At 40.5% G+C, this 23,579-nt stretch overlaps 1 pseudogene; it reads left to right on the plus strand.

Annotated features, from left to right (window-relative positions):
- Positions 1 to 580: 580 nt before the first annotated feature.
- On the plus strand, positions 581 to 2,037 carry LOC113339678 (annotated as a pseudogene).
- The last annotated feature ends 21,542 nt before the right edge of the window (positions 2,038 to 23,579 follow it).

Below are 23,579 nucleotides of genomic sequence, written 5' to 3' on the forward strand. Positions count from 1 at the left end.
TTGGCCACTGCTAAACGCCTAGCTAGCTCTATAATTGGACTTGATTAGCCCTCATGGTCCATGGTCCATGGACCACATAATAATTTGTTTATATAAGTAAAAGATCGAAATTCAAATTATTTATCTCCGAAAACTGAATAAAATAGAATGGAAATGATTTTCCATATCTATTCTCTACAGACTGATGTTAGTATATTATATTAGTTGAATATAGTTTAAAACTATAGTCAAACAATCGTGTGGACTACCTCCCCAATTCGGGCAATTCCCATCGGAATATATATATGGATTATTCGCATGTCTAACATATCTTTTGTAGAAGAAAACTACTGATTCGTGCGAGCAAGTAGAATATTGGGAAGAAAGACAGTAAAATGTACAACATGTGACAGAATTAAAGTGGTTACCAAGCTGCACTTGAGGCATAAACAAGAGCTATATATATCTTGTATATATATGTCCCTGGCCACAATAAAACCATTTACAACTCACAAATAATCTATCTAGCTAGCTTGATTCAAAAGTTGGTCAACTGATTGGCATCTCATAAAATCATCAATAAACTCTTTGGATCTGATCAATGGAGGATCAAACTTGTATCAAGCAGTACACATCAATGTACACCATTGATGAGCTAGCTGCACTTGGAGGAGAAGACTTCACTACACAATCTCTTTCCTCTAATCAAAGCTTTTTTTCCTACCCGATGCACGTGGAAACTAGTAGTACTACTGCTGCTGCTTACCAGAGGTCCGCAAAGCAACTCAAAACTACTGATAGCTTGAATAATGAGAACATATCATCTCCTCCCGAGTCTTCTTCTCCATCCAACATTTCTTCTTTGAGTAGAAACGGTCATAACTCGCCTACGGATCCTCAGCAAGCATCACAAGTCTGTGGAGACGTAGTTGCTCATGGGGATCCTCAAGATCAAGAGGTGGTTTCTCCTGGAAAGAACTCTAATGCTTCATCCAAAGGAAACAAGCACGGAAGAAAGAGGACTGCTGCTATGGAAAATAACCAAAAGACTTGTAGTCAGGATCATGTCATGGCAGAGAGGAATAGAAGAGAGAAGCTTAACCAGCAGTTTATTGCTTTATCAGCCGTACTTCCAGGCCTGACAAAGGTAGTTTAGCTTTGCAGCACACTCATGAATTTCCTTTCAAATTATACTTCTTTTTATGATTTAATTTTGAACCATGCATGCAATTTGAATGAAAGTTTATTCATTAGTCCTTCAGCACACAAATTATTTGCTTAAGAAAAAAAAAAAAAACACTCATTATTTTGAGTCAGAATCCGAGCATCAGGCCGGGTGCATATATGAATTGATCGTAGGTGCTATTGAACGATAATAGCTATTATCAAACTCCTAATAAGAACAACAATCATGAGACCATGATGTGGATTTTTGATAATATATGATCTAATCTCACAGATGGACAAAGCTTCGGTTCTTGGAGATGCTGTAAATTACTTGAAACAGCTTCAAGAGAAAGTGAAAACATTTGAGGAACAAACAATAAAGAAAACAGTAGAATCGGTAATCTTTCTGAAGAAAACTCAAATTTATGCTGATGATAGCGAGTCGTCTTCCTCCAACGGAAACTCTATTGATGGATCCACCCATGATGAGCCAGTACCTGAAATCGAAGCAAGAGTTTGCCACAAGAATGTTTTAATAAGAATTCACTGCGAAAAACGTAAAGGAGTGTTTGTTAAAATACTTTCACAGATTGAGAAACTTCATCTTTCTATTATGAATTCAAATGCCATCCCTTTTGATGATTCGTTTCTTGCTATAACCGTAACAGCATAGGTCATTAGCTACTTAATCTTCTTTTTATATATATATATATATATATATATTTATTTATTTATTTTTATTTTTTTAGCTTAAATGTATGTTTCCTTCATATGATTCATGACTAAACCCATATTAAAACCCAGTCTTATTTCTTGCAGATGAATGCTGAATATAGTATGACAGTGAAGGATCTTGTTAAGAATCTACGATCAGTTGTTAGTAACAATTAGCTAAACCCAACCTTTGTATTCTTAGTTTCATCTTTTTGATGAAGCTTTGTTTTTAATTCAATTTGCCCTTTTGCTCTCAAAAAAAAAATGAAAGATTGGATCGGACTTCAGTTTAGTTCATGTCGACATTTATATAGAAGAATCCCACCATCATTACTTATTGGTATCACATTATCTTCTAGAGGGTTAGCCTTCCTGCTCCTCTTCCATCTTCTCAGCTCATAAATGTAGCAGTGGAACCACCGTATATCCACCTTCATATGTAAGTGGTGCTTCTAAATATATTTGCTTATCAGAACTTGGTTTTTTTCATGAGGGTTCTTTTAATTACGATCTCTTTTTGTTTAGTTGTATACGATTGACGAACAGTCAACCATGTTTCATTAATCCCTCCTGTTCTTAAAACAATATTTAATGGGTTCTTGTTAGTTCTTAATTAGTTTTAGATTCTTTCTAGCTAGATTATCTGTTGTTGATGTTAATTTGTTTTCTTGCTTCTGTAATCAAAGAACGGGCTGCATATATTTTCTTCTTGGATGTTAATTTTGGTACTATCTCAACATAAACATGCTAAATATTTTCCTTTGACCCTGCTTAGTATCCTACAAAATGTCAAGTGAGCACAATGTGTTTATATGTTAAGATTAATTAGCAATTCTTCTAATGGATAGAGTATATTCTTGCGGGTGTTCGCATATATATTAATTGATACCTTAAAGAGGAGGGATCCCCTCAATTTATTGATTGAGAAAGTAGCTTTGAAGATCAATGAAAATTTGAAAAAAAAAAAACAGCATTTATGAAAAAGTGATTCAATGGTCTGTGTTCAATTTTTTGCATTTTTTTCTTCCTTAAAAGAAAATATATAACTTATCAATAAAATTCAGAACCAATTAATTTTTTTTGATCGATTATTGGGAGTTAGTTCTCAAATTTCATGTCGGTTGGATTAGAGGAAATTAAGTTCTGATATTTAACCGGTGTGATCGATGCCCATTGGATTCAACGAAAAATAAGGATTAGAAGTAATAGGGGTTTGATTCGGAATTTGGGGGAAAAAGGGGGCTGATGGTGATTTGCTGCTTCTTGGAGTTGCACTCGTACTTCATCCATTTCTGAGTACCCTAATAAGTCAAGGGAAAAATATCGTTTGATCCTTATTTTTTTATGGTCCCAGGTCTATTTCGTCCTTCACCTTTTCCATTTGGTCCATAATTATTTAAAAATATTATATGGATCAAAGTACCCTTCCGTGTTATTTCCTACTTATTTTTTTGTAACAGTTCATTCTGTTTGATGAACTCCGGAATTCATTTCTTCAAATGAACACCTAATAAAACCTAAAAAGTTATGTCTACTTATTTTTTATAGCAGTTCATTCTGTCTGATGAACTCCGAAGTTCATTCCTTCAAATGAACACCTAATAAAACCCTAATTTTTTTTGTTTACTTATTTTTTGTAACAGTTCATTCTGTCTAATGAACTCCGAAGTTCATTCTTACAAGTGAACACCTAATAAAACCAAACTAAATCACATATGAAAACAGAGTTCATTCTGTAAAATGAACACAACACAAAACTTCATTTTTATGACATAAAACAGAGTTCAATATTTCAAATAAACACCTGATAAACCCTATATGGAAACAAAGTTCATTCTTCAAATGAATACTTGACAGAACCTATAAGAAAAACAAAGTTCATTCGTCAAAATGAACACCTATCAAAAACTAACTAATTCAAACCTAGAACTGAGTTCATTCTTTAAGATGAACACCTAATAATTCAAGATCTAAAAACAGAGTTCATTCTTTAACATGAACACACACAAAAATCCATAAAAATCATCTTCATCAGCACGAGTTCATCTTCATCTTCATCAGCAGCAATACACGATTTCATCTTCATCTTCAACAACAACATCTTCATCACAAATCTTCGTCGTCTTCATCATCTTCATCGTCTCCACTATATTCAACAACACTAGCAGCAACAAAAAAAAGTAGAAAAACGCACAAATGATCATTAGAGAAACCCTATTTTTGTTCATCTTCATCTTCAACAACATCTTCATCTTCATCAACAACAAAACACGAGTTCATCTTCATCTTCAACAGTAACATCTTCATCACAAATCTTCGTCATCTTCATCGTCTCCACCATCTTCAACAACACTAGCAGCAAGAAAAAAAGAAGAAAAACGCACAAATATTCATCGTTCATCATCATGTTCTCCGTCTTAATCGTCTCCATCATATTCAACAACACCAGCAACAATAAAAAAGAAGAAAAACACACAAATCTTCATCATTAATCATCATGTTCATCGTCTGCAAAAAAGAAAGAAAAAAAATGGAGAGGAGGAAAACTAGATCTGAAAATAGAGAGGAGAGAGAAAGTAAATCTGATAATGAGATATTTTCTATTGATTTTTTGTATATATGTGGTCCCAAAAGGTATTTCTGCCACTACAATGTGATAATTACATCATCCATGACGTCATCCTAGGACTAAACCATAATTTGTAGGACCAAACAATAATATTTATTTTAAAAAAGGATCAAAGTGACAGTTGACTAGGTCAACTGGACCAGTGTCAATCTAATATATTATTAATAGGACCATATGGTATTTCCTACTGTTTGATGGTGAAAACGGTTTCTGCTGATTTTGGTAATTTCGGGTGTGTGGGTGAGAAACGAATTTAAGCCCTAAACAATGTACTACAAGGGAGTACTTTAGATTCTAGAGATCAATCTGTACAAATCCGGCCTAAACCAAGATATGTTCATTCCAGACTTGCTTCGGTCACAAAGTGAAGGAGAAGGGTTGGTTTTAGGGAGGGAAGCGAAGAAAGTGTTGAGACCAGAAAAGTTGATTCTGGAGGAGTAGTTGTTTTCCACGAATTGTATCAGAAAGTGGGAAGATAACATATGGAAAGTTATCAAATTTTTTATGAGTGTTGTATGCTCCTGACCTGAACTTGTTGTTCGGTAGAAATAGGTAATGCCTATTTATACAAGTCGAAGTGAAACGTACTCTGGTCTCATTAAGAAATGGAAAACGGGTGAGTAAATGCGAGGAGATGGTAACCGGTAACGCCTGGAATTGATGTTCCATAAAAGAAAGAGTTTCACCATTACTCCCTGTATTTACTAACCGCCTCATCCTTATGATACTTTCTTATAACGGGCGTAGCGTACGACGCACGCTGTAAACCGCCAAACCAATACCCAATGAGCATCCCCCCAGTTTGTGACATGTGTTGATGTCTCGAGAGTTTTCATGAAAAACATGTAGCATGTTGTTGTAGTCTGGCAAGTGGAGCTTGGGAGACTTTCCGGCTCGGTGACCTTCGACGGCCGAGATTTTGCATCTTAAGAGGAAAGGTAGCCGTTGATTATTGCAACCCTTCGTTTGGTAGCCAGTGGCATGAAAGCCTGCTTGGTATGGCTTTAATATGTCCTGGTTTAGGCGCGGCCAAAAGTTAGGGTTTTGGATTTGTTTAGGCGCGACCAAACTAGGGCCAAAAGTTGTCATGCGTTAGCTCGTAACCTTGGACGTCTAAGATCTGCATCTTAGATGAAAAGATGGTCGTTGATCGCTGCAGGCCTTCGTTTTGGCATCCGCATAGGGAAGGCCGGTATGGCGTGGCGCGGCAAGGTGGTTGGCATGCCATTGGTACATGTGTCATGGCATGCATTGGCGTGGCCAAAACTAAGGTTTTGGGCCAAAGGTTACCATGCGTTGTCTGGCGACCTTGGACGGCTAGGATTCGCATCTAGGATTGAAGGGTGGCCGCTGATCGTCCCACGCCTTTGTTTTGGTAGCCGCATAGGGAAGGCCGACATGGTATGGAGCTACAAGGTGGTTGGCATGCCATTGGCACATGTGGCATGGCATGCCTTGGCGTGGCCAAAACTAGGGTTTTGGGCCAAAGGTTACCATGCGTTGTCTGGCGACCTTGGACGGATAGGATTTGCATCTAGGATTGAAGGGTGTCCATTGATTGTCGCACGCCTTCGTTTTGGTAGCCGCATAGGAAAGGCCAGCATGGTATGGCGCGCCAAGGTGGTTGGCATGCCATTGGCTCATGTGGCATAGCATTCCTTGGCGTGGTTTGGCGTGGCCAAAACTAGGGTTTTGGGACAAAGGTTACCATGCGTTGTCTGGCGACCTTGGACGACTAGGATTTGCATCTAGGATTGAAGGGTGGCCTTTGATCGTCGCACGCCTTCGTCTTAGTAGCATCATAGGGAAGGCCGGCATGGTAGGGCCAAGGCAATGGCGCTGACGGCTTGGCATAGTGGGTCCAAGGGTTTCGACGGCTTGGCATGGTGGGGCCAAGCCAGAATGGTGCGAACGGCTTGGCATAGTGGGGTCAAGGCAGAATGGTGCGGACGACGTGGCATAGTGGGGCCAAGGAAGAATGGTGCGGACGGCGTAGCATAGTTGGGCCAAGGCAGAACGGTGCGGATGGATTGGCATAGTGGGGCCAAGGGTTTGGACGGCTTGGCATGGTAGGGCCAAGGGTTTGGCATGCCATTGGCACATGGTGTGGCCAGCATGGCTAGGGCCAAGGGTTTGGCATGCCATTGGCGCATGGTGCGGCCAGCATGGCTGGCATGCCTTGGCGCGGTAAACGTGGCTTGCATCGTTGGCATGCCTTGGCGTGAAGATGTGGCTGGCATGGTTTGCCATTGGCACAGTGGTGCGGATGGCATAGTTGGCATGCCTTGGCGCGGAGATGTGGCTGGCATGGTTTTCCATTGGCACAATGGTGTGGCTGGCACGGTTCGCATGCCTTGGCGCGGAGATGTGGCTGGCATGGTTGGCCATTGGCACAGTGGTGCGACTGGCATGTTTGGCATGCCTTGGCGTGGAGATGTGGCTGGCATGGTTTGCCATTGGAATAATGGTGCGGCTGGCATGGTTGGGATGCCTTGGCGCGGTAGCATGAGAATTAGGGTTTGGCACGGATAATGTTAGTCAATATTAAGGGTTTTGCGTGGAATATGACCCATGTAAAAAAAAGGTACCCCGGTAATTCTTACGTAGGCATGCTGATTGATTCAATAAATGTGCTAATGGTCATAGTGACGTCATGTCGGATGTACAGTTTTACGATTTTAACCCTAAGCTAAAAACCACCATCAACATTAAGTCCCCTGCTTAGCTCGGAACAGGAGCATTGTTGCGAGGTAATCATAAGATGGTGACAGGATAAGACAAAAAATCGAAACAACAAGTCGTCATAAGATGGTCAGGAAAGTCCGACTAACCATTTTCGAGAGGTAAAGAGAGTTTGTACTTCCCGTATTGGCGGCCTTGCATAAATTGCACTGGTGGTGCAGACCGTGGAGTGGTGAGATGAAAATTGTCGGCTTAGTTTGGCAATGCATCACCTTGGCTGGGTTAGGGAAGATCGTGACGCTGGCTTGGCGATTTTGTTGGTGTTGGTGCGGCAAGTCTTGGCGCGGCACGATGGCGCAAGGCATGACACGGTGTGGTGAGGCAAAGCATGCGCGGACGGTGGTGCAAGGCATGACACGGTTTGGTGAGGAAAAGCATGCGCGGTTTGGCGTGTGGAGCCAAGGCAATGGCGTGGGCGCTCTTGGCATGTTGATTTGTCTTCGCAGGCCCGGTTGCCTCTTTTCCTTACTTGACTCAAATAGGAAGTCATTGCCTTATTCAAAACCCCGCAAGTGTTATGCCCGTAGAAAGGGGGCATTATTCCTTCTCCTCACGTCACCTTGTCGGTCTTGTTTTTTCCAAATCTTGGTGCTGGCGGTAGAGAGTAACAATGCGGGCAAGCGTGTCTTAAACATGTACTTCCACGTTTTCTCACCAAACCCTAATTTACCTCGATAGTAGAAAGAGGTTTTATTAGAATATGATATCACGCCTCAATCCGCGGCTAGTAGGAGGCTTTCCTTTTTGGGACTTCATCGCTATGCTGGTTATAAGAGATGATCTTGAATCCTTCATTTGCGCAGGTCGTTCTGAAATCGTGCCTATCCTCTATCCTTTCTCTGGTTTTGTAGCGCATAATGGGATCTTCCAATGACAGACATGTCTCCAATTTTTCGGGGAGAAACTTTGGAGCCGACCAAAACCAGTCTTCTTCTCATGGGGAGGCATTGAATAGAATTGAAACTCTGTTTCGTGAAGTCGGCGAAATCATTCGGGACATACCTTTGGAGGAAGAACGGGAAGGCGGCGAAGCATCCCAGCGCGTTGGGAGGATTTGTTGCAACAGAACCTCTTCACGGTCCACTGTTAGGGCAGGACAGTTTACTTCTCAGTTGAAACAGCGGAAAACCGAGCTTGTGAAGCTTTTAGGGGAAAATCAACGTAGCTCCCCTGTCCAGGACGGTGTCATAACCCTTGATTCTGATGAATCGGGATATTCTCTTCGAAAGGTTGATGAGAAGACTTCCGAGGAAGATGATGATGTCTCGATTGATGAAACTGAAACAACTTTTGGAGAAGATGGCGAAACTGTTGTCGGTGGAATTCGAGAAGTCGTGGTGTCATACGCTGGGTTGGTTGCCAAGGAAGATGTTGGTAAACAGACGGATGATGTTGCTGCTGAGACGACTTCTGGGTGGGATGTTTAGGATACTATTGTTGATGTGGCTTCCGGATGGAACCTTTGCTGTCCGAAATATTGTTGGGGAAAGTGTTTGAAAAACCTCTGACCTAAGCATTGGCAATTCACACATTAGCTTTCTATGACTAGCTTCTTCTTCTTCATTGTTTTCATTTTTCATTTAGTTGTCCTGACGTTTTGCAGACTCTTTTTTTTTACCTTCCTTGTATTCGAGGCGACTAGTTGCGGTTTCTGTATTTGAATAAAAACTTCTCATTTTTGAAAGACCCAAGCCTTCCCTTAGAATGAGTTGGTGTTTATAGTTGTGATTGGATGGTTAATGGCTTCTCAATGATTTGGGATTTGTTTGGTATATTTTTCTGAGATTTGAAAAATTCATTCGGAAAAAAATGTATGCCTTTTGAATAAAAACGAAACCCTAAAGAAGAATACAAATGGTGCATTCATCTTGGGGAAATACAAATATCAAGCGGAAGGAGAAATTGTTGAAGAAAATACTAAAGGGAGAGTGCTGGAAGAGGGTAGTATAACCTTTTAGGGATTGAAAGATTGAGACATCACGAGCGAATTATCACGCCTCCCAGCTTGTCTGTGTTGATGAGCTTGCAATAACCTACCAAAAGGACGTCTGCCACCAGATATGGCTCGTCTTCTTTTTCCTTGGGTGAATCAATCCGAGCAGCTATCTTCACCTTCATTTTCCCGACTTGAAACGAGTTCACTTTGACCACCATATATCCGATTTGAAACGAGTTCGGGTGTTGTGCAACCGTTTGAATCTTGGTCTCGTCAGTTTCGATGACATCTTCCAAATTCTTTGCAAAGCGCTTGAATGGCCCAGCGCCCCACTCAGATCTCTTGACAGCGTCCGCGCCAGTAATTGTGTTGAGTCCTCATGACAGAATAGGGGAAGAAATGACTGGTTGTAAAGAAGATCATTCGTACAGACTTACTTGCGTTTGGAATCTATGAGTTAGCGCCAACAGGTCATCTCCAGGTGTCGGGGTTCCATCGGTAACTCGTCGATGCGGAAGCAAGTGGGACGGTTTGTTGGAGATTCTTTCGGGCGTTGACATCGGTAGAGGGGATGTTCCTAATTCCGCCTTGTTGTTGAGTACCCATAAGGGCCCCAATATCATGTCGTAACCCAGTTATTTGACAATGTAGAATTTGCTACGCGTTATAGCGTCTCCCACCTTGATCTCGAGGTTAATTTAGTCGTACGCGTTCAAGGATTCCCCTCTCGGGTTCTTAATCACGGATGGGGAATGGGTAGCCTCTTGTTTCGTAAATCCCGCAGCTTTCAGAGTCTTGAAAGTAACAATGTTGAAGTCAGAGGCCGTGTAGGTTAGCGTGTTGTCGAATTCAATACCTCTTAAATAGGACGTGGTCAACAGTCCCCAGTTGTCCTTTTCGATTCCGCTCGCTGAGAGAGCGTGGGCTCTTGGTGTAGCTTCCATGGAGGGAAAAAGCCGTTTGCCCGACACGATACCATTGAGATCCGTGAAGATATCTTGGCACTGCACCTTGGAAAGGTAAAGAATTTCGCATACGTGCTGCATCATGGATCGCACAGTCTCGTGCACGGAGTCCCCAGAGACTTCACAATTCCTCACCGGAAGTGGGTCTCGATGTACTCCCTCGTTTCCTAGTTGATGTTCCCCTGCTTCTATCTTTTCTTTGAAGATATGCTTCAGTCTGTTGCAATCACTGGTTGGGTGGTGAACAAATCTGTGGTAGTGGCAGTATTTGGGGGTTGCCATCTCGGCCTCAGTCGGTGGGCGTCTGGGAGATGGTAGTCTGATAACATCATCTTGAATCCATGCTTCTAAGAGATCGATCACCTTCTCAATGGGAAACGGGAAATCCAGGGTATTTCCTTCAGCTTCGTGATGACGCATGGGAGATTTAGCGGCGGCCTTCCGTGGAGGAGTTGCTCGTCGTGTCGGTGCTTCGCGTTTAGGCAGCTGGTCTGCAGCTGTAGCCTTCCTTATTCCTCCCTCGTTAGAGGAGGGACCAGCATTGTACTGCTTGTTGATGAGACGTCTATTCCTGTGAGTTTCACGTACATCTTCGGCTATGGTTGGTATAGCTCTTTCTAATAATGCTGGTGCTGTCGTTGCTGATCGCCTGGCAGCTTCATGGAGCTCAGAGAATGTCTAGAAACGCAGGTTCTCTAGCAAGGCGCGGTAAATGGCAGCCATACCGTTGATGCATGAATTCACCAGCTGCTTCTCGGTCACGTTTGGGTCATGACAGTCTAGTGCTTGAACCCTGAATCTCTTAATGAAATCATTTGGATGTTTGTTGTCCTGTTGGTACATCCTTCCTAGGTCCGAGAAGGTAACTTGTTCAGACACAAAGAAGTATTTCTTGTAAAATGCGGTAACCACGCCATCCCAGTTGGGGATGTTGTTTGGCGCGATGTTGTTGTACCATGTGTACGCTCTTCCGATAAGCGATTTCGAAAACTCCCTCAGACGAGGAACGTGATTGTATTCATGTTTGCCTAGGGACTCCAAGAAGCGAGAGACATGTTCAAGTGCATTTCCGGCGCCGTCGTACAGGGTGAATTAAGGAGAGGAGTATCCTCTTGGAAGAGTAATCCTTTGTATTTCAGGTGGGTAAGGAGGTTGATGCTGATGCATGTCTATTACATCATTCTTGATTCGATTCCAGAGAAGTTGCTCCAGATCCTCTCGTGTGACAAAATTGGATGTCTGACTTCTTTCCAATGGGGTTCTGACACGAATCTCCTCGTCCGCGGAGAAGCGTTCCGCCGAGGTGCTAGCGTCGGGGGTGTTGGAGGCATTTCTAATCGGCTCTGGAGGGCGTGACTCACGCGGCAGCAGCTCTGTCACGGCTTTGAGGAAGATGAGTACTTCTTTCTGTGTCGAAACCATATCCTTCTGAGCTCTAGCGAGAACCTCCTGTCGTTCCATCAAATCAGCGATGGTGATATAGGGTCGGGTTCCTCTGGTTCCTCCGGTTTCTCGTCCCGTTGGTGGGGGTAGTTGGAGTCTTAGTGGCGGTTGTAGGTGCCATGCTTGACGAAACGTTAGGAGCGGTAGAGACAGCTCTGGCCCTGGTGACTGGTGGCGTAACGCCTTAAGGAGCTCTTTCAAGACTGCCAGGATTAGCAAGCTGCGCAGGGACATTAGAGGCGGCAGCTTCTCTGGCCCTAGTGATCGGAGGTGTTACACCTGAAGGAGTGGTTTCGGTATTACTGGGGTTAGTAGGTGGCGTAGTGATGTTGTTGGAAGTAGTGTTAACACTAGGGACATATTTTGCGTTGGTGTTCTCTGCAGCTGATCCGGATCTGAGTTCCACCATGTTGGAGTTGGAAGTGAAAGGTGATATCGGAAATTTGGAAATCGATGTTGCAACCGATAGATTGATCTCCCACTGTGGTCGCCAATTATTTGAGGGTGAAAACGGTTTCTGCTGATTTTGGTAATTTCGGGTGTGTGGGTGAGAAACGAATTTAAACCCTAAACAATGTACTACAAGGGAGTACTTTAGATTCGAGAGATCAATCTGTACAAATCCGGCCTAAACACAGAAATGTTCGTTCCAGACTTGCTTCGGTCACAAAGTGAAGGAGAAGGGTTGGTTTTAGGGAGGGAAGCGAAGAAAGTATTGAGACCAGAACAGTTGATTCTGGAAGAGTAGTTGTTTTCTACGACTTGTATCAGAAAGTGGGAAGATAACATATGGAAAGCTAGCAAATTTTTATGAGTTTTGTATGCTCCTGACCTGAACTTGTTGTTCGGTGGAAATAGGTAACGCCTATTTATACAAGTCGAAGTGAAACGTACTCTGGTCTCATTAAGAAATGGAAAACCGGTGAGTAAATGGGAGGAGGTGGTAACCGGTAACGCCTGGAATTTATGTTCCACAAAAGAAAGCGTTTAACCATTACTCCCTGTATTTACTAACCGCCTAATCCTTATGATACTTTCTTATAACGGGCGTAGTGTACGGCGCACGGTGTAAACCGCCAAACCAATACCCAATGAGCATCCCCCAGTTTGTGACATGCGTTAATGTCTCGAGTGTTTTCATGGAAAACATGAAGAATGTTGTTGTCATCTGGCAAGTCGAGCTTGGGAGACTTTCCGGCTCGGTGACCTTCGACGGTCGAGATTTTTCATTTTAAGAGGAAAGGTAGTCGTTGATTATTGCAACCCTTCGTTTGGTAGCCAGTGGCATCAAAGCCTGCTCGGTATGGCTTTAATATGTCCTGGTTTAGGCGCGGCCAAAACAAAGGGTTTTGGCTTTGTTTAGGCGCGACCAAACTAGGGCCAAAAGTTGTCATGCGTTAGCTCGTAACCTTGGATGTCTAAGATCTGCATCTTAGATGAAAAGGTGGTCGTTGATCGCTGCAGGCCTTCGTTTTGGCATCCGCATAGGGAAGGCCGGTATGGCGTAGCGCAGCAAGGTTGTTGGCATGCCATTGGTACATGTGGCATGGCATGCCTTGGCAAGGTTTGGCGTGGCCAAAGCTAGGGTTTTGGTCCAAAGGTTACCATGCATTGTCTGGGGACCTTGGACGGCTAGGATTTGCATCTAGGATTGAAGGGTGGCCGCTGATCGTCGCACACCTTCGTTTTGGTAGCCGCATAGGGAAGGTCGGCATGGTATGGCGCGAAAAGGTGGTTGGCATGTCATTGGCACATGTGGCATGGCATGCCTTGGCGCGGTTTGGCGTTGCCAAAACTAGATTTTTGGCACAAAAATTACCATGCGTTGTCTGGCGACCTTGGACGGCTAGGATTTGCATCTAGGATTGAAGGGTGGTCGTTGATCGTCGCACACCTTCGTTTTGGTAGCCGCATAGGGAAGGCCGACATGGTAGGGCCAAGGCAAATGGCGCGTACGGCTTGGCATAGTGGGGCCAAGGGTTTGGACGGCTTGGCGTGGTGGGGCCAAGCCAGAATGGTGCGAACGGCTTGGTATAGTGGGGCCAAGGCAGAATGGTGCGGATGACGTGGCATAGTAGGGCCAAGGCAGAATGGTGCGGACGGCGTGGAATAGTGGGGCCAAGGCAGAATGGTGCGGATGGCTTGGCATAGTGGGGCCAAGGGTTTGGACGGCTTGGCATGGAAGGGACAAGGGTTTGGCATGCCATTGGCGCATGGTGCGGCCAGCATGACTAGGGCCAAGGGTTTGGCATGCCATTGGCGCATGGTGCGGCCAGCATGGCTGGCATGCCTTGGAGCCGTAAACGTGGATGGCATGGTTTTCCATTGGCACAGATGGCCGTAGATACAAATTTCTCCAAGAACTGATGGCCGTAGATATTAAATACAAAGATCGAAAAAGAACTGATGGCCGTATATACAAATTTCTTAAGGATGTATTGTGTGATCATGAAACTGAAAGAAAAATACAAAGATCAAAAAAGATATGGGAAAATATGTAAAATGGTTAATGAATATGGGTGTCCATTCAAAAGGGTGTTGGAACTCAGCTTGTGGCGAGATTTCTATCCAATCTCTTATAATGCTTATATTTTTTTTTTTTTGTTGTGTTTAAAAATATTCATATTTAATATAAATAATTGAAAATTTTATAATTACAAATTTTATTCTTTAATGAATTTAAAAAGAAAAGTTTTAAAAAAATAATTGGCGAACGGAAGTTTTGACAGTCAATGTTTGTTCCACATACCATCCCTTAATTTCTGATGAACAGGGTACCAAAGTAAGGTTCTGGTTAAAATCCAGATATCAAAGTACAAAAAACCCGTATGTTGATCATGAGACTACTGAAACAGTGAAACTAAATAGTTTTGAGAGTTTCAAGAGTTCTGGACTGTCTGTCTATTCGAAGAGGTTTATCTATCTTAGCTACTTGGTTTTGTGGGTGTCTTCACACTAGAAGAAACCTGTTTTGAGGCATATTGAATTTTTTTGAGGCATACTAAATAATGTCAAAATAGAGTCACAAAATAGGGCAACTACCCTTATATAATTAGTGTTAATGATTATGATTAGATTTGATTGATTAGAAATTTTAAGGATTGATTAAAAATTAAATTATTAGTGATAAATTAGTAGAGAAATCAAATTTATGTGAGAAAGTTGGGATTTTTGAGAGGAAGAAGAAGAAGAAGAAGAAAAAGTGAAAAAACCTTGGCTTTTGAGATTTTAGTTATTACAAGTGACCAAAATGTGTGATTCAAATCAGAGGTAGACTTCTATACGAGGTTTACTGTCCTTTTATAAGTTGAATCTGTCAAAAAAATTGAATTTTTAAAACCCAGATCTGCTGACCAGATGAACGGTTCGGCTGATAACTTGTCAGCCGAACCACTTTTTTTTGAAAATATACCTAGGTTCGGCTAACAACTTGTCAGACGAACGTAGGTATATTTTCAAAAAATAGAGGTTCCGCTGACAATTTATCAGCCGAACTTCACTCTATAACTGACGAATTTTAGGTTCGGCCAATTCAAACAAAATCTAGCAAAGTCGCATCAGCCGAACATAGTGTTTCTCTAAATCATACACTAGGTTCGGCTCAAAATTGATATTCCAAGATCAACCGAACTGATCATCTGAAAATTTAAAACGAAGAAGAAGGCTAGGTTCTGCTGATTCGAACAAAATCTAGCAAAGTCGCATTAGCCGAACATGGTGTTTCTCTAAATCATATACTAGGTTCGGCTCAAAATTGATATTCCAAGATCAGCCGAACTGATCTTCTGAAAACCCTAATTTCATCTTTGAAATCATATTTTATTGATCAAACAAAATAAAATCATTAAAAAACAAGATGGGTATGTTACAAATACATTCTAAAATACATCTGAGAGCAATTGATATTTGGATTTCGCACTCCAACATCGCTCACTTCGATTCGTGTTTCCTTTGCTTGATTGAATTCGAGACCAAAATGTTTAAGTTTAAAGGTTGTTTTGATTTTTGATTTTAGGTTTTTGAGGATAAGGGCATTCTAGTAATTTAAATTATTCAAGGATATATAGGTAATTGCACTACCTTTAGACACCCCTTATAAACCCAACCTAGATGGGATGATGTATGAGTATGCCTCGAAAAAAATCACTATGCCTCAAAACAGGTTTCCACTAGAAGTGTAAAACATGACGGCCCAACACAGCACAACCCACGAAATCACGTGTTTAGCGTGTTGTGTGTCGTGTTGTGCCGGATATTTAGACGTAACGTGCTGTGCCATGTTAGAAGGCGTGTTATGATGTGCTGTGCCAGAATAATAAACGTGATGTGTCGTGTTGTGATGTGCCGAGCACATTTGTTTTATGTTTTCCAAATATTTAGGTATGATATGTGTTTTTATGAAAATAAGTTAACATAATGATAATAAAATGTCAATAATTGGCTAGAATAAAGGCTCTTTTGTGAAATATACACAAAATGTGATGTATTGTGCCATGTTGTGTAGTATTTTATACGTATTATGACGTTCTTTCTTAGCGTGTTGTATTGTGTCGTGCCACGTACTTATCGGTGTCGCGTGTTGTGCTGGCCTACTATGTCGATTAGTCTAGCCCATCCCAACCCATGAAACTAACGTGTTGTGCCGTGTTGGGCTCAGTCACGTGTTGGGCTGGAATGTGCTCAAATTTTAGCGTGCTGTGTTGGGCTGCTCTCGTGCTGGCACAACCCAATTTACGCCTCTACTTCACACAATTGTGTATGCAAGTTGCACCAATCTCTATATGATTTAAAAGTAAACTCCAAGGGCTTTAATTATTTACGGTTTCTCTTCAATTTACACCTTCCAGCGCAGATATCTCTCTTTGTGCAAAAAAATAGTTGCAGCATAACAATTCTACTAGTTTTAGTTTATATGGTTGCAAATGTAACTACAGTACAGTAATGAAGTCCAATAACCAATGACCTGATTCAAAACTCGTCAAACATTGAATGGGGGATTCCTTTTTTTTATTTATTGCCTAGCTATCTGGACTTGTAAACATCAGGCCTCTTTTAGATGTTTTTCAAACTCGTCAACATTGAAATAGGGGATTCTTTTTCTTTCACTCATTGCCTAACTACTTGGGCTTTTAAATAGCAGCCATGTTCTAGAGGTTTTTATTTTTTTAGAAACCTATTTTGAGGCATACTAGATTTTTTTGAGGCATACTACATAATGCCAAAATAGGGTCACTAAATAAAAAAACAACATCACCCCTCATCCACCATTTTTGATAATGGCATAACTACCTTTATATAATTAGTGTAAATGATTATGATTAGAATTGATTAATTATGAATTTTAAGGATTGATTAAACATTAAATTATTAGTGGTGAATTAGTAGAAAAATCAGATTTATGTGAGAGAGTTGGGATTTTTGAGAGGAAGAAGAAGAAGTGAAGAAAAAAAGCTTGGGTTTTGACTTTTGAGATTTTAGTGATTAGAAGTGACCAAAATGTGGGATTCAAATAAGAGGTAAACTTCTATCGAGGTTTAATTTCCTTTTATAAGTTGAATCTGCCAAAAAATTGAATTTTTAAAACCCAGATCTGCTGACCAGATGAACAGTTCGGCTGATAACTTTTGAGCCGAACCTATGTTTTTTTGAAATTATACCTAGGTTCGGCTGATAACTTGTCAGCCGAACCTAGGTATAATTTCAAAAAAACAGAGGTTCGGCTCAAAAGTTATCAGCCAAATTTCACTCAGAAACTGAATCATCCACTAGGTTCGGCTTGAAAAATTGAGGTTCGGCTGGAAAATTGAGGTTCGGCTGAAAATATTGTAAAGTCGCATTAGCCGAACGTAGTGTTTCTCTAAATCATACACTAAGTTCGGCTCAAAATTGATACTACAAGATCAGCCGAACTGATCTTCTGAAAACCCTAATTTCATCTTTGAAATCATATTCTACCGATCTAACAAAATAAAATCAATCAAAAACAAGATGGGTTTGTTACGCATACATTCTAAAATACATCTAAGAGCAATTGAGATTTGGATTTCGCATTCCAACATCGCTCACTTCGATTCTTGTTTCCTTTGTTTGATTAATTTCTTTATTGAATTGGAGTCTTAGATGTTTAAGTTTAAAGTTTATTTTGATTTTTAATTTTAGGTTTTTGAGGATAAGGGAACTATGACAAATTGAAATTATTTAGGGATTTATAGGTAATTACACTACCTTTAGACACCCCTTATAAACCCACCCTAGATAATATAATGGATGAGTATGTCTCAAAAAAAATGAGTATGCCTCAAAATAGGTTTCTTTTTTTAGTTCGAAACTAGTTGACATTGGAATGTGAGGTTTTTATTATTATTCTCTTCCGGATAGCTACCTGGGTTTGTCGGTAGCAAGCCACTTTTAGAGATTTATAAAAAAAAAATATGTGGGTGATAATCTCATCACAGGTGATTCTAGGGGTTGAAAGAAATTCCACTGGCGTTTTTCTTTCACATGCCAAGTATGCCTTGGACATTCTTCGCTAAGAGTTGTCCTGTACTTGTGCCTCCTATCTTTTAACTTTGTCAAATTAATGCATGGTGATTTTTGTTTGTTATCTAATCCAACTGAGATCAAGTCCTTGGTGGGTGCTCTAAATACTTGATATGGACTATGGATGAAATCAAATTTGCTTGTATATGAACATTTGCAATCCCCTACTACTGAGCATATTATTGATGCTAGAAGGATCTAAAGATATATTAAAGGTACTCAAATCATGATTTAATTTTCTCCAAGGATCTTTTAATTAGCAGTTCATGGTTTTAATACTGCCGATCGAGAAAAATTTACTTGGTACAAAGAGGTCAATATGTGGTTGTTGTATAATCCTTATATTTAATCAAACATCCTTGTCTGGCAAACGACATATGGTGTTGCTAGATCTTCAACTGGGGAAGAAGAAGTTTTTCCACTTCTGTTGCTGAAGTAGCCCGGGCCTAAGCCTAAGTACATAGTATGCTAGCCTAGCCAAAATAGGTAATTGAAAAAAAAATTGTTGGATACGGAAAATTACACAAAGGAGTTTTTAGCCGGCAACCGAGTAAAAAGCTGGGCACCAACTCCTTTTTGAATAGCAACACCCAATCTATGAAAAATAAAACTACCTAGCCCACTGCCAACATCATTACTAACTAAGCAGTTCTTAAGACGCTTGAAAAAACAAACAAAATCCTCACCAAGCTCTCATAAAGTAGTGAAAGCCAAAACACATAATCCAAAACCATGCGAATCACATTCACTCAAGTATTTATGTGCGAAATTTCCTTCGAAATAGCCTGGCCTGGGACGAAGGCACGAACTCTGTCACCAGTGAAAGGTGAAACACATGTGATATCCATACACACGTCTTTGTTGTTTTCCCAGTTGAGCACCAGGATATCAGCTGGGCGTAGATCCTTGTTATTCTCAGACACCAAGCCCAAAGCAACTTCTTTGCGTGCAGGAACACCAACTTTGTAACAAATATCCGCATTTATATCACGAACTAAGTCATGACGAAACTTAAGTCCAACATCCTTGGCACAATGAAGCGCATGATCACCAAAAATGTCCATAGGATTATTACAACAACAGCAAATCCCGTCTTCGATAAACATAGGAATGCCAGGACGATAACAAACCACTGCTCTGAACTGTCTAGGACCAAGACATTGATCTAAGCCACTGATGGGAATAGCCAGAAGATAATCTTGAGCATGCTTAATATGGTTGCATTTCCACGGAATATAATCTCTTGCATATAATGTAAATTGGACAGGGATTTGCTTCTTAACTACATCAAAATAAGTGACTGCTAGGGAGTGCATAGAAGGGGGGGGGGGGGGGGGGGGGGGGGGGCAGTGTCATCGACGCAATAAGTGGAAGGAAAACCACATACCTGAATGAATTTCTGAAGAGCCAACGGATAGGAAGCACCATTGTCCGTAGAGAATAAGCTACCAAGAATCACCCTTCACACTGAAATAGTCTGAATCTGAGAGGCAAGAAAACAGTATGTGCGAGTGTCTGACATGGTGTATATACCAAGGCCACCATCTTTGATGGGAAGGTAGCTAATCTCTGCTGCAAAGGCCCAAAGCCAGCTCCATCTCCTGTGATTATAAGTCTCAAATACTTGAGTAAGTGATCATCAAAGAGGTCAAAGGCCTGTTTAAGGGAAACATGATTGGCGGTGCGCATAGCAAAATATAATCTGGTTACGACATACACCCCTAACTTAATTAATTTTAGTTAGAGTTGGCTTACATATATATACGTTGTTTGTATATGCTTCCAGGACTAACAACATTCTTATTTTTATTTCCAAGACTAATAAGGTCACGTTTATCATGTTAAGTTATAAAGACCTCTCCCATATTATGAGATATTACGGTACTAACATCTCATGTGTCAGAAATATTATTGAGCATTTCAGTATTATCACTGATCTCTACTACAACTCTAGTATCAACACCAACGTCATCCGCCTTAGTGTCACACACCTAATTTGCGACTTTCATTTTCCTTGAGTCATGACCGGAAATACTCTGTGGTTCAGTGAATGAACTTCACCCACAAATACTCAGCCTTGTATACTTGCATCAAAGTATGCATATGCCTTCACTCTTAAGGCATTTCGAAATAACAGTTTTTTTTATTTTCTCTCAATTTCTCAATGCGTCCCATACTGTATTAGAGGTTAGCCATGCATCATTCAAATTGAAAATACTCACAAGATCAACAACATAAAGAACAAAAAGACATAACACAACGTTCCCATTTTATTACATCATAGGAAGATAAAAAAAAACTCGTTCATACCTAGACTACAGTTGCCTCATCATTGAGGACTTAATTAACTCTCTCAAGGCCTATGCTTTGCTATCCTAACATATCCTACTGATTACAATGTATCTCACACTATTTATACAGTAATTACATGACCGAAACCTTGCATAACCGAATGTACAAGCCATGGACAGCCAAGTCTCGATTAGATAGTTTCAATGACCGCCTAATGTTGTGCATAACTGATCACCTTCTATAACTTGTGCAAACTTATGCCACACCTATCCCAGACGGTAGTGGACCCTTTAATATGCTTATAAACTTACTTTGTAGAAGTTCCAACTTGTATCTCAACTCTGGCATACATGTAAAGCCAATAACCAACTGGTAACCGACATTTGGGCCAATGTTATGCCCATTATTGTGCATCAGTACCTTGAGTTGTGCTTTCTTGGATGCTTAAGATGGAAAACTTATGCCAAAATGCTTCTCAACTAATGCCAATTATGCGTTATACATCATATGTTGTATGCGCCATAAGCTTCACCTAACATACTTGAAAATAGTGATGAACTCACTTGCTCCACTAGCTTGCATACATTGTCCAATATTTGATCAGTACTTGGCCCAGTACATAAGCTAACTCTTGTCTTATTCGATGTTGTTGCATCATTCTTCAGCTATGCTAACTCAATTACTCAGATGTATAGAAGTGTAGCATCGCATGTTGCATTAACCATTTCGCGATGTTCTGCCTTAGCTATGAAGCTTGTGACGGACAATGCGCTTCATTGTTGGGCCAATATTAGGGACTGTAACAAACCTCCCTTATCCATCATGTTCAACATCCTCGTTGAATTAAACGAACTAGTAAGCTTACTAGCTTGTTACCGGCTTTGATGTATACTTCAGAAACACTCGGCCAAGACTTCCTAACCTGCTTGACTTCGTACGCTTTTGAAATTCATCACCTTTGTTGACTTTTGCAAACATCCTTAGCCAATTTCTATGCTTTATCATCGGAATCGCTTAGATTATTTTATTGCTTTTAATCCAACTGACTTGAGATTTTGTTATCCCATTGGTCTATGCTCCAACTCCAACTCCAATCGTATATCAACACCAAAATACCAACTAAAATTCGTCATGCCAATTCCTTGAATTAGGATTGAACTTCGCATGAATCGTTTGTGTCTAAGTGTACACATTAAAATATTCATTCAACTGATCTCACTGATCATTGCCATTATCTTGTGCCTCTATTATCTGACTTGTGTTGCACCAACCAACATAACAAGACTTATACAAGAATATAAATTATTCTTCAATCATGTTGCGCCTATGCCAAATCATGCCATGTCTTAAGGTATGCACACTATGATTCCATATCACTCTGGTATGCACCACAACCTATAGCCTTTTTTTCACTTTGCGAAATATCAGGACTTTCACTAGATTTGACCTCCAAATCATATGGAAAACTTTACCCGCTCGGACTTGCATCATTTGCATGCCAAAAACCAATAACTTGTTGCTCTTTGCTTGTATTGTCTTGATACCGTGATTAAAATGCATGACTTTTGTAAAATATGACTTAGACACATGGGACATCCTAACGTTAACATGGACTCAATATCCTTTTCACGCGCCTTCGAAATCAACAAGCCTCACTTGTTCTTTCGAAATGCTACGTTTTAATGTAGCGAAAAAACATCATGTTCTTCCAAACTATGAGTCAATCTTAATTCAATTCTCTTGATGGTATTACTTCTACATTCTTGTTCCGTTATTTCATGTCATCACCGCTAATATTTTGTCACTCTTTTTTGCAACTCCCAACAACAAACTCGTTTATGCCACAAAATTGATTTGCTTCTTTCACTTTCAGCATATTATATTGCATATTTTGGATTAATATGCTCTGTAACATCTTCCCACTGAACTAGGTTTAAATTGAACGAAAGATACAAGAACTTCTGTCTCAAAATCCCTCATAGAGGGACTTAATTACCAATACCAAGATCCATACAACCCAAAACCGAAAGTATACTCAAACTTAAGCGAACACTTGCACCAACTGATTTCAAACTTATAAGACCCAACAAGTCTTGCAATACTAACTTCAACTTTGAAATTAAGCAACAAACAAGAAAACGATACATCACCTACTATCTTCAATGTTGTAATTCACTTTTCCACATTCATTCTAATAACTACCAACATTCTTATGATGCTCCCAAAACGAAGCACAATATGATTTCACTTCGTTGAATACTCCTTCAAAATGAGGAATTCATGTTTCTTTAGCTTTTGTGAAGATTTCTTCAACAATTATCTCATGTCATTCATATGCATCATTACTACTTTTTCCTACCTTATGCACTTCGAATTCGTCCTAACTCACATTTCTGGACGCATCATGCATATTGGACATGCCCAAATCCTATTTGGCGCATGCTAATGTTGCACATCTACCATGCAAGTTAACACCTTAATTTCGACATCATATTATGCACCTTTGCACTGATTATAATAATCGGTGCTTCTGAGCATCACCATGCATAGTATTCAGTAAAGTCATATCAATCAATAACTATTGCAAACCAATTCCCTTACTTGGATAGTTGCAAACGATGCCAACAACCCTTGCAAATAATACAACCATAGCGTATGTTCCTTAAAGCAAGCATATCTCCTTAGATATTACATTTTTCTTCAAACTTATAACACATTTTATTGTCCATGCACATCCGATTTCTTTTGTTTTTCCCCTTATCCAAAATTAGGTTAGTTAATATTGATTTGCAGTATACAAGAACGTCCTTTGTGGTTATGATCAAATGCATGTCTTGGACATCCTTGTCCTAGCATATCAATCCCATTATCATAAGATAGGTGAAAGCACACTCCTTGTCTATATCTAGCATCAACGAATATCTCTGTGCAAACACAATACCGTGGTAAATCTTTTTTTTTCCTAACATACATTTCTTTATTCATCTTATCCCTAAGCTTTATACTATAAAATAATTGGTCATACAAATCTTATTCCGTGGCATCACATTGCCATAAAAATGTTGGTTTACAACCAAACTTTGTATTACCACGAAGGTATATGCATTCGAGAGAACTATTTAAATCTTCCACCAAACTGGCTACAATGAGACAACTTCTATTCTATTACATA

This window comes from Papaver somniferum, unplaced genomic scaffold, assembly GCF_003573695.1.
Source record: "Papaver somniferum cultivar HN1 unplaced genomic scaffold, ASM357369v1 unplaced-scaffold_21, whole genome shotgun sequence".
In the NCBI taxonomy this organism is placed as follows: Eukaryota; Viridiplantae; Streptophyta; class Magnoliopsida; order Ranunculales; family Papaveraceae; genus Papaver; species Papaver somniferum.